Source organism: Mesocricetus auratus, unplaced genomic scaffold, assembly GCF_017639785.1.
Source record: "Mesocricetus auratus isolate SY011 unplaced genomic scaffold, BCM_Maur_2.0 Super-Scaffold_100013, whole genome shotgun sequence".
Classification (NCBI taxonomy): domain Eukaryota; kingdom Metazoa; phylum Chordata; class Mammalia; order Rodentia; family Cricetidae; genus Mesocricetus; species Mesocricetus auratus.
Window position 1 is genome coordinate 56,465,630 of NW_024429196.1, and position 19,076 is coordinate 56,484,705.

The 19,076-nt window shown below is 43.0% G+C and overlaps 1 long non-coding RNA gene across 2 annotated transcripts in view; it reads right to left on the reverse strand.

Moving 5' to 3' along the window:
• Positions 1-2,450: 2,450 nt before the first annotated feature.
• Positions 2,451-19,076, reverse strand: part of LOC110340234 — a 208,342-nt gene continuing 191,716 nt past the window's right edge. For both annotated transcript variants that reach the window (XR_002382025.1, XR_002382024.1), the window contains 2 exons: positions 3,664-3,790; positions 2,451-3,145 (listed from right to left, as the gene is read on the reverse strand). This is a non-coding gene — a long non-coding RNA (uncharacterized LOC110340234). The remainder of the gene's footprint in view (positions 3,146-3,663; positions 3,791-19,076) is intronic.

The following is a 19,076-nucleotide window of genomic DNA, read 5'->3' on the forward strand; positions in this document are numbered from 1 at the left end:
TTCTACCAAAATCCAGATAACACTGTAAATTTGCCATTCCTTCAATAAACACACAAGCTCAGCACATAACCACCTTTGAAATCATGACATTTCCAGGGACCAGAAATATAACAAACATATCTCAGAGGTATGTGATAACATCAAAGGCCCTCTAGGTTTGGGTCCTGAAGGAGTGTAGTGGGTGGGAGTTTGGATCCTACAAAGTATGAGAACTACACATACTTCACAGGGGATAGGGGCCCTGACCAGGCTCTCTGCCCTATGGTGTACTATAGTTTGCCTCTTACCTATACCCTAAAAGTCAATGTATTAAAGATTTGGTTCCTAGGGTGTCACTATTAAGAGATAGTGCAAATGTTAAGAGATACAGTCTGCTTAGTGTCCTTAGGTCACTGAGGGCATGTGTTCTTGATGGGATTGCAAGACCCCGACTGCTCTTCCTTCTCTCTGTTGCTGTCTGGCCACGAGGAGAGTGGTTTTACTCTCCCTGATTTTGCACAGGCCCAACACAATCAGGCCAGTCAAACAGACCAGAGCTCTCTGTGCAGAGGTAGAGGCTGGAAACTTTAGTACAGAATGCTAACTAGGATGAAGGTCTCCTAGCTTTAACACATACTCAAGGAAGCTAGAGGAAGGAGATAGCCTTGTAATTACCACCCAGGGCCAAGCTGCCTGAGACCTCAATCAGAGGGGGGTGGAGTCAGGAGGAATGTCAGCTAGCCACTAAAAACTAATCCACAAACTCAAATTCTAAATTATATTGAAAATGAACACTAGGGACGTTGACCAATGCAATACTCCCATCATTTTTCCATGGTGAGGCCAGGCAAGCAAAACTGTGAAACATTGTGGCTTTCCCTCTCCTCCTACTTATTTGGAGTCAATTTTGACTGTTACTACAGTTATTTCAGGGGGAAGCACGTGGCCTCTAAGAACAGTAGAACCATCTAAAGAGGCAACAGGATGAGAATATCTGAGAGTACTTTCTTGGTCCATCTCCTAGTTGGTCCTTCTCTCTCCCATACCATGGAGGAGTCTACAGCCTCACCCTTGCATGCCTCCAGGACCCTTTTTACCTCCTCGTGAGTCTTACCTAACCCATTCTCTTTCCAAGTCCTATGCACTTCAACCTATCCTGCATAAGATTACCCCTCCCTAAAATGTTCTCTTCAGAGATATGTGCCCACAATTAAACTACCCTATGTGTCCTCAGTTCCGACCCAAGGCCTTTTATGGTGTGACCATAACTTGCCTTCCCAATATATCTACTTAGTCTCTCATTAACTCATTCTTCACATTCTACCCTCTTTATCCATAGGTTCTATATCTATGAATTCAATGGACAAATGATTTAAAATATTAAATTTTTAATTGCAGGTCTGAATGTGTAGCTCAGTGATAGAGTACTTATCTCACATGCACATGATCCTAAATTTAATCTCTAGTACTGAAAAAAAGAAAAGAGAAGAAACTACAACTCTACTGAACACACATATATAGATATTTTCTTGTTTTTATTCTCTAAACAGCTCAACAAAGCAACTATTTGCACAGCACTTATAATGAATTGAGGGTTAAGATATGTGGGAGGAGGCAGGTGCTATGAAAATGGTATATCAATTTATATAAGAGATTTAAGGATTCATAGATTTTGGTATTGACAGAGTCATGGAAGCAATCCCCAACAGCCACTGAGGATGACAATATAGGAAGTACAGTGAGTGTTAGAGTTTAGGGACTCAGGCAATGGGATAAGCAGGGTGAAACATTGTCTCTTGTCCAGGGCTTACAGGAAAGAAGAAGGATGAAGATGACAGTGAACTATTCAGTGTGAGTGAAAAGTACACACAGGGAAAGATGGGGCCCAGCAGCTCCTCTAAACCCACGGGAACAATCCCTCTGTCCCTCATTGACCACAGAAAATGCTGCAACTCCCTTTATCTGGGCACTGTCAGTAGCCTACTCTCCCATGATTTCCTTTCCTCCTCCAAGGCCAGTCTATCTTTCAAGCCACGTCTTCTTTGTTGAGTTTTTCTGATCCATAGACCCCTACAAGGAACCCTCATTTCCATACACCCACAAACCCATAACCAACCCCAATTAAGGTCCAAACAGCACTTTCTATGCAAGCTCTGTATTATGTAGAGCTCTCCTAGTCTGCAGTGGGGTGAGAGTAATGAGAGACCACATATTCTTGCCTTTCCGATCCAGCCCTCCATGCTGAAGACATCCTGCTCATGCTGCCTCGTCACTTCACAGCTCTTCTGGAGAGTGAAACACTAGGTTACAAAAGGAGAGACAGGGCCTTGGAGATTGCTCAGAACGTAAACGTGCTCGTTGCCAAGCCTGACTGAATCAATCTGTGGGTCCCACATGGTGGGAAGGGAGAACCAACTCCCACAAATTGTCTTGTAACCTTTCTGCAACACAATGATACATAAATAGAAAAATAAATGTGATTGTTTTTATTTTAAACCACTGAAGTATCTTTCCCAACGTTTCCCAGGTAGTCTAGTCAGCCATAGGCTGTGACTCAGACCTGCCTTCCACCACCACCATGAGTTCCCTAGTTGCCACTGCCTCCATTTCAGCTCCCCAGGGCAGTGGGAGCATAGGAGGAATTCCAGCCCCTCCACACTTGCTGACATTCTAGGAGGGCAACCACTGCAAGTCAGTCACTGTCCCAGAAGTTCTGATCTGCAAGACATAAGGTCCATTGCTCTGCCTTGTAGGTGAAGCCTGGGGGAGCCCCATGCAGCCTCTGCTTGCCCCTCTGTCTCTGGCTGGTGATCCATCCAACCCAGGCACATCATCTGTTTTCCTTTTATGGTTACAGGGTAAGGTGTAAGGTTGAAGCTGTCTCAAGAGATTCAGGGAGCCGAGAGGATGATAGCATGACAAGGCGGTTGAGTGATGATGAGATTTCAGCCCCATCTCTACTACAGGTGCTCGGAGTTGTCACTTAGGCTTATACATCAAGTGTCATGCTAAATCCTAAACATGCTGTCTCACTCTCCTCCAGTCACTGCTCCAGTGTGTGTTAAGGGAAGTTGTTTTTCCAATGGCAAATCTTCTTACTAGGTTCCAGGTACAAGCACTCCTCCATATCTCTGCCACAGGCCCTAGACAAGGTTGTCAGACACCACTGCAAATAAACAGCAAAGACAGTCACTGAAGCCTATCCAGGTGAGAAGGGATTCCAAACTGTAACAACAGAACTCTAGCTCTCATCCCTAAGAACATGCTCAGACAAGACTATAGTGTCATGTTCTTTTCTACCAGCTCCTCCGGCTTCTCAATGGGCTCCATGCTGCCTCCAGGATGCCCCCAGGCCCAGGAGGATGTACTGAACTCACCTGCATCTGCCCACAGAATCATGCACATACACACACTACTTATATTTGAGAACTACAGAATGGGAGTGTCAATGGACACTGGAGGCTCTAATAGGCACTAACAAAACATCCTTCAATACTAATAAGTGTTTCACCACAACATTAGTCCATTCATAAAAATGAAATTAGGAGAGTGAACCAGACTGGGGTTTCCAAAGTTGCCTCTCTCCATGTCCTGATCCCTAATACTTCTTGGTAATTCTTTGTAAATGACCTTTCTCACTCATCAGTGCAAAGAATATTAGCCCAGCCCTGGAGGCCAACTCACACTTTGCAGAGGGGAGGTGACCACCACCAGTTTGCTGCCTGCCTTCAGTATCTGTAGATCCAGACATGCTCTTGGTGGTATGACTTTCAATATATTTTAAGTCTTCTTGGCAGGGACTTCTGTACATCTATAGATAGGGAGAATAAAGAAAGTGTGGACCATCTTAGGAGACTCCAAACTGTCCTTTATCTCCAGAACATGGATCTCTTCTATCCTCTCAAGACATCCCCGGTAATTAAAATTTTGAACAAAATTTGAAGTTCTCAGGCTCCACCTTCCCATATAGAGTGATTTCTTACATCATTCCTTCTTCCTCAGGATAACACACCAGCTCAAATCAAGGACTTTGGCGCCTGCCTGCTGGAATCCAGCCTTTGCTCCCTGCCAGCTTTGGGGGCCTCATCTTCTCCAGTATCATGTCCTCTCTGGAACGTGGCAGTCATATGTTGGGTGGATGGAGCATTAATGAAACCATTCTTGCAGCACACTTAGTAGAATTTAAAGGTTCTGTGTGGTCACTCATGACAATTTTTCATGCAGAATTCTAGTCATGCATACTTGCATATATTTTCCCCACATCTTTTACAGATTTAGTTACAACCTACAGCAAGGACAGTATAGCAGAAGTACATCAACTTAAAGTAAAAAATGATAGGTTCTCTCAAAAAAAAAAACCAACAACAAAAACCAGAGGCCTGGCACAGGGGAAATAAAGTGACCCTGGCTGTGGGAATTGCACAGTTAAGAAGCCAGAGCCCATAACCAGTTTCTGTGTTTACAATGTGGTGATACTTTGTGTGATCCTTTTAATCTGCTTCATGGCATCTTTGTTTCCTTTCTTCCTTATCACGCACTTTGCCAAATTTTATCTTCCTGTCACCTGTTCTTCACTCCTCCATTTTGGACGTGTCCTGGGCTCCTTCTCGGGCCTTTGTCTCCTGAACCATTGTTCCAGTCCCACCTGCTTTCCCGGACTCCTGTTTTCAGCTAGCTGTGAGATGGTTCCACCTAAATACCCCACCTACACCTCAAAACTAGCCAGGGGAAAACAGCTCATCACCCGCCACTGTTCACGATCTTTTCCGTGGATCCCACCTCTTTGTTGCTGTCCTTGGATTTTCCCCCAACTGCAAGCCTCCCTCTGCCCAGCAGCCGACACCTGCTTTCTAGTTTTTTTTTTTTTTTTTGAGCTAAGATGTCCTGTACCTTTAATTCACTCCGCTGTCTCTGCTTGTCCGGCTCTCAACCTTCGACCTAAACCTCCCGTGCCAGCCTTATTTGTCCAGCCCAGTCTATGAATGGATGGAGAGTGATCTTTGACCTACTAGGCACATCTCTATTTCAAAGCCACCCATCTTCCTCATGGCTGATGAAACGAAATATTCTGTCCCTGGTGCAGGCAGGTAGGGTCCTCGTTTAATGCTCTCCCTCTAATCTTACACAGACGAATCAACATCCCTCCACACACTCAACAAATGTGCTTCATTCTTTCTGTCTTGTGTTTTCACAGCCTTCTTTCTCAAATCCAATGCTGTGTCTAACTTGTTTGTTCTTCAAACTTAGCTTAGCTTGGATTTCTTACCTTTCAGGAAGGCTTCCCTCATTTCCCTGTCTGAAATAATCCCAGCTCAGCCAGCTTTCTATCTGTGTAGAAAATGCTTGAGATAAGTCAACTTTTTAAGGTGAAAGGGTTTACTTTGACTTACGGTTTCAAAGATTCAGTTTAGTTCATGGCAACTTGTACCTGTTAGTTTAGCCCATGGAAACAAGGTCAATCATGGCAGGAGTGCCAATGGAGGAGACCCGTTTATCAGAGACAGGTAAAAGAGGAGCAAGAGTCCTTCAAGGACACCCCTAGCGACCTGATTTTCTTCTTCTAAATTCTACTCAAAAGACCCTGCCACTTCTAAGTAGTCCCAAGGCCTTGAAATTTCATCTGCACATCGAGGGCCTTTGAAGGACACTTTTGACTCAAACTATAGCAAACCCCTGAGAAGGTCTCACTCCCTGAACCCCAAAGCTCCTTGGACTCCATTGGATGTTGGGAATAATTAACCCAATGAACTTATAATGACAGAAATGAAGTGGAGGAGTTGTCCCTGGTCGCTGGGGAAGAAGGTAGGTCCTGTCCACCAGACTCAGCAGTCAGTTGTAAGACTCAGCCAAGCCAGCTGGAATTGAGGGAATGAGCTGTTAGCACAAAGTGGCAGCGGTTGTTAGACTGCAGAAGACTGGGCACTCAGGAAAAGGCATAGAAGCCGGCAAGGAGTCCTGGCTCCACCCCTGATGACTGCTGGCAAGTCACTTCACCCTCCCAGCAGCTGTCTCTTAACCTGCACAGTGAGCAGAGTGATAATGTGTAGTTGCTATTGTGAGGGCTGCACAGGAGAGCATGTGAGTGAAAGTGCTTGGCTCAGCGCCTGGCACAGCAAATATTAACAAGCCATGTGACCTCAGGAATGTGTGCCGTGTAATCCTTTCAACCTGAAACAAAGAGAAAAGAATTTCTACCTTATAAGATTGCTGTGAATATTGAATGGATTAGCGTATACAACACTTAGAGCAGAACCGGAAATAGGACTCAAGAAATACCAGCTCTTTGGAGGGGATATTGATGACAATAAAGATGGGTGTGCAACTACCATCATGGAGCCTTCATCCAGTAATTGATGGAACCAGATGCAGAGATCTACCACCAAGCACCAGGCCAAGCTCCAGGAATCCAGTGGAAGAGAGGGAGGAGGGGATATATGAGAAAGGGAGGTCAAGATCATGATGGAGAAATCTACAGAGACAGCTGAACCATGCTCGTGAAAACACATTAACTCTAGAGCGACAGTGGTAGAGCCTCCATAGGACTGAAGTAGGCCCTCCATATGTGGGAGACAGTTGTGAAGCTTGGACTTTCAGAGGGGCCCCTGGCAGTAGGACCAGGATCTGTCCCTGGTGCATGAGCTAGCTTGTTGGAGCCCATTTCCTATGGTGGAATGCCATGCTCAGCCTTAATGCAGTGGGGAGGGGCTTGGTCCTGCCTCAACGTAATGTGCTAGACTTTTTTTTACTCCTCATAGGAGCCCTTACCATGGGAGGAGTGGATGGAAGGTGTAGGGGGGAGGAAGGCAGGTGGACAGGTGGAAGAGAGAACTGTGGTTCGAATGTAAAATGAAATTTAAAAATAAATAGGATGTTGGGTGTGGGGGAGGATGCCATGTAGAGGCAGGAAGCTGGCAGCTTCCACTGAAATTTTCAAGTGCTTGACCTTTTCCATACTGTGTTGTAAATGTGAGAACCAATAATATTGTTATGACTGTATTAATACAACTCCAAGTGTAGCAACTGGTGCTCTTTGTCAGGAGTCATCAAGTGTGACTTTAAATGCCCAGAGAGCAGATATTTTAGGTTTCCAGGTCACCTGTCAATACTGTTCAGCTTGCCCACTGGAATGCAAAAGTAGCCATATAAGCCATGTGTTAATGAGGAGGCTGGGCTTGGTTCAGGTTTATTTACAAGACAGGTGAGAAACCAGGGTTGCCCAATGTGCTGTAGTCTGTTGAACCTGGCCCTATGCAGTCATTAAGTAAGTAAGCAAGCCAAGAATAAATAAACAAAGGGTCTTAATGCATCATAACAAGGTCTCCCATTGCTCCCCACTGAAGCTTTATTAGGGATCCTCAGCATGCAGTCAAAGGGGCACGATTCTCCCCCACTCATCCCTTCTATTTGGAAACATGTGGGCCTGGAGACAGAAAGGGAGCATTGACTCTACACAGTATGACAATTAAGGCTGGTTGTGTGAGTAGGAGTCAGGAGACTGGCTTCCTGTCTGCTCGGTGAACCAGTGATATCAATAATACCTGGGAGTTTGTGGGCAACACCTTGTCCTGGGGCCCACCCACATCAGTGCTGTGAGACCAGACCCAACAGATGTACCGTTTTCTTCAGTGAGACCAATTTCACATGCCAACAGTGTGTCTGACTAGGTTCACCCCCTTCTAAAGTATTAGACCCCAGAGCGGAGGGCTGCGAGGAGCTGGTTCCTCTGCTCCTTTGGTTCACTGGTGAAGATGGCCAATGACCCTGCTGTTTGCAGTGCTAACAACATTCTTATTCAGTATGTCTTCCGGGTCTTGGGGTAAGCTAGAGAGACTCCTTCAGTCTATCCCTAGCCAGGCCCTCACTTGCTTGTGGCACCTTTTCTGTCAGCATCCATTCTGCCCTTGCATTCCCAGCACCGAATCCTTTGGTCCTTTCTTTTGCAAACAGCTCAGATTTCTATGGGAGTTTGTCCAGGTTTCCTGAAATCATTTTGGAAATAGGCTACTTGGATATTTTGTGAGTATACTTTCTTATATTATGCTTTATATATTGCAATAAGATTATTTCTGAATCCAATTTCTTTCTCTGCCTTCATTCAAATTATACCCACAAATACCTAGAAAATGTTCATTTTCTCCCAAAAGCAAGGACTGGGCCAGAGAAATAACTGAACCAAACTGTCACCCAGAAAAGGAAAATGCATAAGATTTGTCATGTTGTGGTTTAGGAAATAAACAATGGAAAATGAAAAAGAATTGTTATTATGACTTCTCAGAACTTCTATTCTTGGCCTTAATATATCGATATATTATTTTTCTCATGCTTTCTAGACACTGCCTGTTTTCATCTGACTAGTTCCTGACTGTTTGCCAGGTTAATTTCTACCCCTAGAATTTCCAGAAAACACCCTGCAAGGCTCTTGCGACCCCAGTCAGGAGGGAGCTACTCTTAGGCACACCTGTGTATTTCTTTTCTCACGATGAGTGAGATTTATTCCAATTAAATTTACATACATTCACATGAACACCAGATATAAAGAACTCAATGAATAATTAAGTGACCTCTGTAGCCTTCTATGACAGCTCATTGCTAGGACGCAGAAACTCCCAGTGACCTTCCTAATGGCAAATCTACCCTGATCCACAACCCTCAAGGTATACATCACCAAGAGAAATATCAAGTTCTCTTTATCAGCTTTTTTATTCTTCTAAGTGGGTCCTGCCTACATAGCCTAGACTAACCTTGAATACTTGAACCTGCAGTCATAACCTCTCAAATTCTGGGATTAAAGTTGTGGACCACCACAAATGATTTACTTGTTCTAAAACTGAACTGGGAAGTGCTTGGTAAACATAGGCCCAAAGAGAAATAGCCAAACATTGAATGACTTCACTTACATATTTTAAGCTAAAATGAGGAAGAACCATGTTTAGCAATTCTGCACTTTATAAAATGAAGTATTTAATAATTGGCTTCATTCATATAAAAGAGTTATAAGCTAGTGCAAATAATGCTTTATCAGCCTGATTCTGTGAACCAAATTTAAAATACTGCTATCTATAAAGTTCTAATGTTTCTGGGCCCACATTCCAGTGCCTGGGGACTGCCACTAAGTCTCCCCTCTTGGCAGGAGCCAACACATCCCAGAGTCCTGGTCTGCTTCTCCACCAAGTAAAACGGAACATGTTTCTGAGCCACATTATTGTCCCTAGGAGGTGCCACTGCAGCTCTCACCCCAGCGGGAGTCAATGCACCCTGGCATCCTAGTCTCCTTCTCCACCCATGGGACCAGGCCTAGGACCAGGAAGAGAAGAACTACAAGAGTATTGCACTTGCTTACACCCACTGAAAGGGAAACCCGGTCTCCTACCCACCAAGCAAGGAAGAGGCTCTTTCTGCACCCACTGGAAGAAGGGATGGGAAGGAGACAATACAAAAACACACACAGCAACAGTAAAACAACCATGAGTCTCTAAACCAGAAAGACTCGAACATTCCAATGCAAATGAAGCAGAAGAGAAGGACCTTAAAAACAACTTCATAAAAATTATAGAGGCCCCCAAAGAGGATATGGGAAAATCCCTTAAAGAGAAGAAAAAACAAGCAAAAAAATGCAAGAAACAGAAGAAAAAACAAACCAAGAAGTGAAAAAATTCAAGAAATGGAGGAAAAGACAAAACAAAAATTGCAAGAAACAATTCAAACAGTACAAAGGTTGAAAGCTGAAATAGAGATGGTAAAAAAAAAAGAAAACACAGTCTGAAGAAATGCTGGAAATAGAAAAGGTGAGTAAACAGTCAGATACTAGAGATGTAAGCATAACCAACAGAATACAAGAGATGGAAGAGAGAATCTCAGGTGTTGAAGATACACTAAGAGAAATAGATTCATTGACCAAAGAAAATCTAAAGTCCAACAAATCCCTGACATAAAATATCCAGGAAATATGGGACACTGTGAAAAGACCAAACATAATAATAATAGGTATAGAAGAAGGTGAAGAAGCCCAGCTCAAAGAGGCAGCAAACATATTCAACAAAATCATAGAAGAAAAGTTTCCCAAACTAAAGAAAGACATGCCAATGAAGGTACAAAAAGCTTACAAAACACCAAATAGAGTGGACCACAAAAAAAATCCCCTTCCCACATAATAATCAAGACCCCAAATATACAGAGTCAAGAAGGAATATTAAGAGCAGCAAAGGAAAAACACCAAGTAACATATAAAGGCAAACCCATCAGAGTTACACCTTACTACTCCATGGAAACTCTGAAAGCAAGAAGGTCCTGGATAGCTATTCTACAAATACTAAGATACCACGGATGCCAGCCCAGACTACTATATCCAGCAAAGCTTTCAATCACTATCGATGGAGAAAACAAGATATTCCATGACAAAACCAGATTTAAACACTAATCCACTAATCCAGCCCTACAGAAAGTTCTGGAAGGAAAACTCCAACCCAAGGAAGTTAACTATAACCAGAAAAGCATAGGCAATAGATAATCCCAATTGACCAACAGCCAAAAGATAAAAGGGGTGGAAATCCACATACAATTCCATCATCAACAACATTCCAAAACAAACAAAAATGAGCAATCAATGGTCATTAATATCCCTCAGTATTAACGGTCTTAAATCGCCCATAAAAAAGACAGAATAACAGAATGGATTCAAAGACAGAATCCATCCTTTTGCTTCATACAAGAAACATACCTCAGCCTCAAAGATAGACATTACCTCAGAGTTAAGGGTTGGGGAAAGATTTTTCCAATCAAATGGACCCAACAAACAAGTGGGGGTAGCAATCCTAATATCTACCAAATTAGACTTTAAACTAAAATCAATCAAAAGAGATGAAGATGGTCATTTCACATTCATCACAGGAGAAATACACCAAGATGAAGTCTCAATTCTGAATATCTATGCCCAAAATACAAATGCATCCACATTCATAAAAGAAACATTACTAAAACTAAATCATGTATAAAACCTCACACACTTATAGTGAGAGACTTCAACACTCCACTCTCACCACTAGAAAGGACTACCAGACAGAAATTTTAAAAAGATGCAAAGGAACTAATAGAAGTTATGACCCAATTGAGTTTAACAGATGTCTACAGAGCATTCCATCCAAACACAAAAGAATATACCTTCTTCTCAGCACCACATGGAACCTTCTCAAAAATTGACCACATATTCAGCAACATAGCAAACCTCAACAGCTACAACCAATTGGAACAACTCTGTGTATCCTATTAGACCACCATGCTTTAAAGTTAGAGCTCAACATTAACACAAATTGAAAACCTGCACTCCACAAATTCAAAAATTTAAAGGAAATGGACAATTTTCTGGATAGATATAACTTGCCAAAATTAAATCAAAAAACAGATAGGCAATTTAAATAGACCTATATCCCCTAAGGAAATAGAAGCAGTCATCAAGTCTCCCAACCAAAAAAAGCCCAGGTCCAGATGGCCTCAGTGCATAATTCCACCAGAAATTAAAAGAACAGCTTATACCAATTCTTCTCAAAGCACTCCACACAATAGAAGCAGAAGGGTCCTTGCCAAGCTCTTTTTATGAGGCTTCAATAACCTTCATACGCAAGCCACACAAAGACACAACTATGAAAGAGAACTTCAGACCAATATCCCTCATGAACATTGATGCAAAAATACTCAATAAAATACTGGCAAATTGAATCCAAGAACACATCAGAAAAATCATCCACCATGATCAAATAGGTTTCATCCCAGGGATGCAGGGATGGTTCAACATATGAAGATCCATCAATGTAATCTATGGGGCCTTGGGTAGTAGGTCAGTATTTATCCCTGGCATACAAATGGACTTTGGGTGCCCATCCCAAAATGAGGGATGTTCTCTCAGGCTGGACTCTTGGGGGAGGGCCTAGGTCCTGCCCTGGATGACCTAGGCCCTCACCCCCATGGAGGGCCTCACACTCCCTGGGGAAAGGAGGGTGTGTTGGGGGGTAGGAGAGCGTGGGAGGAGGGGAGGGAAAGGGAGAGGGATCTGGGATTGACATGTGAAGCAACATTGTTTCTAATTTAAATTTAAAAAGAAAAAATAAAGAAAAAAGTTCTAATGTTTACTTTTTGAATATACTTGAATTTATTGTTTGAGACTTTCATACACATATGAAGTGCATCTTGATCAAATCCTATGTCCTCCCTTTCAACTCCTCGCAGATCTCACCATCATGCCTCCATCATAGTTTCATGTGCTCTCTTTTTTTTAAAACCACTGAGTTAAATAGGTGTTGGTCACGTGTGCATTAGTGTAGAGCCATCCACAGTTGCATGGGATACCTACCCAGGGCCATATCCTTAAAGAAAATTGATGCTCCCTTCCTCAGAAGCCATCAACTACCAATAACTTCAGTCAGGGGTAGAGTCCCTTTTAAGTTTTAAGTCCCTTTTCCTACCCATGTTTGAATTTTTTTCTGACTCGATCTTATGTAGGTATTATGCATGTAGCCACAGTCATTATACATGCATGTGTGTGACCTTTCATGTCAGGGGAGGAGGGAATGACTCACAGCAGTCCTCTACAACCTCCGTCTTTCACAGTCTTTCTGTCTCCTTTTCTATAATGATCCCTGTGATAGGAGGGCATGCATTGCGATGCAGATGTCTTATATAGAGTTGAGCAGTCCACAGTCTCTTGTTCTCTGCTGTCTCACCAATTGTGGGTCTCTATATTAAGCACTATCTACTACAACAAGAAGCTTCTCTGATAAGGGTTGAGAGTTTCATGTCCCTGAGGATAAAGATAACTACTTGATACCGTGTCCATTTAGCAACAATAGCGGTGGCAGGTTCTCTAAGGCATTTGACTTACCTGACTGCATATTTTTGATATAATTAACAGTAGCAGGTATGAGTTCTGGAGTGGCTCATAACATTCATGCCACTATTGTACTAGCTAAGCATATCTTAATAAGCTGGTTGTTACTATAGCTCTCAGTGTTCACAACTGGATAAGACTGTTGATTACTTTTCTCCCACAGCAGCATACATAATAGCTCCTTCTAGCACTACGAATCCTGTCAGTAGGGAAGAAGCTTCCAGATTAGTGTCATCTTGATTCTTCCATGTCCTGTGACCATCAACTTCTGGAAGGTAGTTAAGAGCTTGGATTGTTTGAGAAGACTCTGGAACCCTTTGACCAACAACTTGAAAGTGAGTATCCCAAACCTGGCACCAATACACATAACATAAAATTTGCCACCTTAATTGTTTAAGTCTATACTTAAAGGATATGTGTACATTGTTGTACGGCCATTGCCACCACCCAGAACATTTCCGTCTCCCCAAGATGAAACTCTGCACTCCTTAAACAGTAATTCCCATTCCCTTCCCTGCCCCATGCTCCACCATTCTATTTCTTGCCTCTAGAAATCTGGCAAGTCACAGAAGGTGAGTTAATCAGTATTTTTACTATTGTGTCTGACTTACTTTTCTTAGAACAAAGTTTTCAAGGATGGTCAATGTTACAACATGTCAGAATTTCTTCCTTTTTTAAGACTGCATATGCTGTTGTGAGCACACACCCCATTTTCTTCTCCCATTCCTCTGTTAATGGATACGTGGGTTACTCTCATCTGTTGCAGAATGTTGTTCTCCAGGGATTACAAGGCCACTACCCTTTAGAATTGGCTGAAACTGTAATTATAGAAGGAGACCTATACAAAATTGGACCCATTAATGTTCTGTCATGGAGAAAAAAAGGGGATAATAAGGCCCAAACCCTCCCCAAGGATTTATATACAGCTAATGACTACTAGAGGAGAAAGAATGTTTTTTCCATTGGTGTGGCCACTCAAAAGTTGTCTGTTACCTATTAGTAACCTCTGATCCCCGCTTCTGCAAGTAGCTATACTTAAACTAAAGTTTCACCAAGATAGAGGTAAGTATGATTGTTTCTTTGGTCTGTCCTTTATTCCTTACCCAGCGTGAATATACTTCTGTTCATCTCCCTGGGAAAAGTTCATACCTCGTCATCTTTTGTGCACTGTGAATATAGTTGCTGTGAGCAAACATACGTGTATAATTTTCAGACTGAGTCCTGCTTTAAATTTGTGTGTGTGTGTGTGTGTTCTACCCACAAGTAGAACTGTCAGATTTTATGACAATTTTGTTTAAATTTTGAGAAATGCCATACTCCAACACTATTTTTGTGTGACTGTATTAACTCAAAACATTTGTTAGTCACCATACCCCAGACTCTGGCTATATATGCATATATGCTATATATATGTAGAAACTAATTTGGGTCATAAGTCAATTCCAGGCTGAGACTAAAGAGATTTTGGAGGTCACTAAGCCAACCTCGTCAATTTACCAGAGAGTGAAGTGATGTAGTCTTATGTTAGTTACACAGGGTAAGAAACCAGTGCAAAGGTGCAGAGCATCTAAGTCTCTAAACCTCTGCAATTTGAAAGGAAAGATAACCCCCAAAGGACAAAGTGACTTGGCTGATTTCATGTAGCCTGAGGGATGAGCCTCATGGATGCCCTGATGGCTCTCTTGATACTACACTTCAAACTCACTGTAGGTTTCCTGCCTCACCCAGCCAATCCACCCCAAGGAGGCTGGGCTCAGTTGCACACAGCCTCCTTCTTTTGTTCTCCCTCAGTGTCTCCTGTGGCACGTTCCCTACCCACTGGATGATGCCATGTTTCATTAGTGGTCCATTCCTACTGAGTCTAAACACACCACATCACCCACACCCACTCCTACCCCCACCCCACACAGTGACTTGTAGGTGGTTTGTTGTTTCTTCATCTCCTGTCAGTGGTCAATAAACTGGTACTTGATAAAATTAACAATAAATCATGCTATCTTCTCTTCCCATTTAATTTTCTTTCCTCCTTAATTTGACCATATTCTTCAAGGGGCGTCCTCAGGATATCATGAGCTTCCTACATCAGCAACCTAGTTCCACCTGACCTCCATGGACTTCTTCTCTTCTAACTGGCATACTGGTGATACCCTTTGCTCTCAGCGAGCTGCCAGGTTGGAATACAGACCAACACATATCTTCTCTAGCTGCAGTAATGAAATGAGCTTCTATGTCATTAAACAGACTTTTCTGTACAAACATCAATTTCTTATCTACTAACTCAAATGATCCCTGCAAGGTTCTGTTGAAATATGTGAAAAGATTAAAATTTTCATTTCGTTAACAAGAGCACTGGTACTCAAGAAAGGAATGAATTTGTCCCAGAGCCCACAGCTAGGTCGCCAGACCTCATAGTACTTCCAAGCTCCATCACAAAGCTCCAAAGAGGATAATGTTAGATGATGAGCATATGAATGAACATTCACAGACTATAAATACTTGGGAATGGGGCTACTGAGAATGTAACAGTGTGGCAAAGGCAAGGTTCTCCAAAGGTGGGAACTGAGAAGATGAGTAGACTTAACACAGGGTTTTCTTCAGAGCTCTTCCAATTGCATCAAGATACGAACTGTCTGAGATTCAACCAGTTGGGGCCTTACTGCAGGGCAGTGCCCTCTTAGGAGGATCCTGTGTCCTTAGCAGGGTTGCTGTGAGTGACTGGTCAGCCTAGATGTGAAGCTTAGGCTACAGAAAGCACAAAACTGCACTGCAAAGGAACTTGGGAGTTGCATGCTCCTGTGGGCTGCATTGCATGCTCCTGTGGGCTGCAAGGCTGTGAGCCTCCAGCTTCATTCAGTATTATCCCTGAGGATGGGAAGAGTGTGGAGGCTGCTACTATGAGAGGAGGAGGAAGAAGAGGAGGAGGAGGAGGAGGAGGAGGAGGAGGAGGAGGAGGAGGAGGAAGAGGAGGAGGAGGAGGTAGGTAGGAAAGTCCCATTTCCTCTCCCACCTCAAGAAGCCCTGGCTTAGAATAGCAGGAAAACAAGACAGATGGCAGTTATTCCCCTGACCACAGCCTCGTAGGGATTTCATGGTCTCTTCCAGGAGATCTCCACATTCCTTTGTAAGCACTGCACTAGGCTTCAGAAAAAGTGGGCCTGGCTTGAATTTCAAATACATCTCTGTTCTCTTGTGCTGCTGGGAACCAAACTGAGCCTCAGAGTTCTCAGAGGCAGTTGGTGGTAGCTAAACCTACAAAGAGCACCTCAGGATGAATGGAGCTAAGAGTGTGGATCTAGACAGAATGTACAGGAACAGCCAGGAAACACTGTTTTTTAAAAAATCTTTTATTTATTTTGGGAAATTCACATGTGTATCCAATGAAATATGACCATACTTACCCCCCAACTCCTCTCCTATTCCTTCATACACCCTTCAATGCATCCCCTTCCCAGTTTTATGTCTTTTAAAAAATAATCTACTAAATCCAACCAGCGCTGCCATGTGTGCATGGGCATAAGGACATCCATTGGATCATGGGGATCCTATCAGTGGACATACCCTAAAAAAATGATTATCCCTCTCCAACTATCAATAGACACTCAGTAAGGGGTAGAGATGAATATCATCAATTCTGGAATGTGGGCTGGCTTGATCTTGTACAGGTCATGTGTTGGCAATGGCAGCTGCTGGGAGCTCACATTATGTACTGAAGACAGCACTTCACAGCATCCCTACATATCTTTTAGCTCTTACACTCTTTCCATCTTCACTTCCTTGATGTTCCCTGAGCCTGGGGCTGGCTGTTTCATATAGATGTCCTGTTTAGCATTGGGCTCTCAGTCTCTTCTTCTCAGTGACACATCTCTGCATTGACTACTTGCCCACTGCCAAAAGAAGCTTAACCAATAATGACAGCAGCCCAGGTCTAGGGGCGTAAACATAGACATTCAGAAGGCACTGACAGCATAACCAACTAGCAAAATAATAATGGGTTTTTACCCTAGAGCCTATGACCTTCTGAGCCGTTGACTTTTGGTAAGGGTTACTGTGTCAGACATGAAGTTCCTTTCTGTGAAGCAGGCCTCAGATCTAACCGGAAAGTGCTTAGGTACAGTTGTGCTGCCATTGCATGCATGGGCACACCCTCCAAGGCAAATGAGTATTACAGCATGCAGGGTGCAGAGTTGGGTAAGACCATTGATGCCTTTTATCCCCTAGAAGCCTATATACCACCTTCTAGTACTACAGAAGCTTGTCAGCAGTGAGGAGGTTTGAGACTGATCTCTCTATGTCCCTCAGTCAAACTGGATGATATCTTCAGTAATAGGGTCCTACACTGTAGTGATTGATGATAATTGAGAGCAATGGTGTTTTAGATACCCCTTAGAATCCACGTAACCATAACTTATATAGGGAGGCATCCCATACCCTTCATTGTGATTTTCATTTAATAACCCATGTAATTTGGAAGCAATATTGTCTACCCAGGTAGCAAAGTACTTCTTGAGTAAGATGTAAGTAAGAAGGATAAAGTACAGCAAGAATACCCCTCAGAGCGACAACAGAGTCAGTCACTGGCTCATTTTTTAGACTAACTTTCAGGCAATGCAACCGTCTTTTGGGGGCACATTATAATTAATGAGTTCTAAAATGCTGCTGGGTAGGCTTTCCAGAGATTTCAATGTCATCATAGGTGGGTCCTTGCTTTGGATCCCTGTGTTGGGACAATAAACATTTTCTCTAGTGGTTCCAGTGAGCAGCTGTGGATGTAGACCCCTGCCCTGGGAAGACCGCCTACTGATGAACATTGTGAGAGAGAGTGGAAGGAATGTCATGCCTAGAGAATGAGGCATGTTAAAGAGAGCATGGCCAAAGGGAAGACAGGACCCAGGACAAGGACATAGGCAGTTGCTGAGGAAGAGGGCAAATGGGATGCAATGAGTTGTTCAAACCTGCTTCCTGTGACCCTGCTGAACATTCAGCAAAGGGGGACATTTCTCTTTGTTTCCATGGACAGTTGTCCTCTAGTAATACAAGAAAATGTGATGAATGTATGCTCACTCTGAACTTGCCCCAGGAGACTCAGCCTCCTTCTGTGGCTATGATCACCCAATGTGTTTACAGTTCTCATGTGTGTGTCCCCACCTCACCAGAATCACCACAGAGTCGATGAGAGAGGCAGTATACACACGGAGCCTCCGTGTTACCAAGTGGGAACATGGGGATTAGAAGATCAAGGCAGGAGCCAGCTGCCATGCCAGTTCAGTGGCCAACCAGTCTGGAAGTCCACTCTCAAGAGGCCAAATTGCTCTTAGGAGGATCACACTTTCTGTGAGGCCCTTGGTTACTGTGATTTCCACTGTAATCTTTCATAAAGCTGAAAGACTGTCTCAGGACTTCATGGTTGTCCCAAAAGGAGCCATGTGTCCTGGGAAGCCCCTCAGTCTCAGGAAAACCCTAATTTAAAGAATACATTAAACTCCTTGATACATGTAAACATATTCAAAGAAGAATATATTTTCTAGCAAATCATTCATATACTCGCCGGTATACAGGGTTTCCAGATCATACTCTCCTTGGTAGACACAACTTTGCTTGATACTGAAGCTCACTGATAGAGAATACAAAGTGGCCATTGAACATTTTAATATAGCAGATAACACATTGTGCCTATGTGAAACTTATTGTTACATTTTGCCTGGTTGACCACTTAACTTACAAATGAAGTATTTTATAATACTAACCTGTTACTTGAGACATTTTAGTCAATGATAGGTCTCGTATCCTACAGTGTGCTCATATAATGGTATTTATTGCCTGCATATGTCATGCTGTCTTCGTCTGTGTGCATACAATCTATGATGTTCACACAGCTACCAAGTTGCCTAAAGATGCATTTCTCAGGGTGTGGCCTTGCCATTAAGTGACATAACTGTATCTGTGTTTGGTTTATTTATTAATCACATTTTAATTGTAAAAAATGGAGAAACTTTCCATGCCCTATCAGGTAAACCCTGCCATAGGAATTTGGGGGTTTTAGCCCTTGGAGCCATAACGGGAACAGCAGTTCCACTGCCTTTTGAGCTATGGGCAGAGACTTGGACTGTTGTAACCTGACACTTCTTCAGAATATGATTTTCAGATGCATAAAAAGAAAATACAAAGGATTGCAAAGGAGACTAATGATGTTGGAACACACCTACTGAAATATTAAGACAGA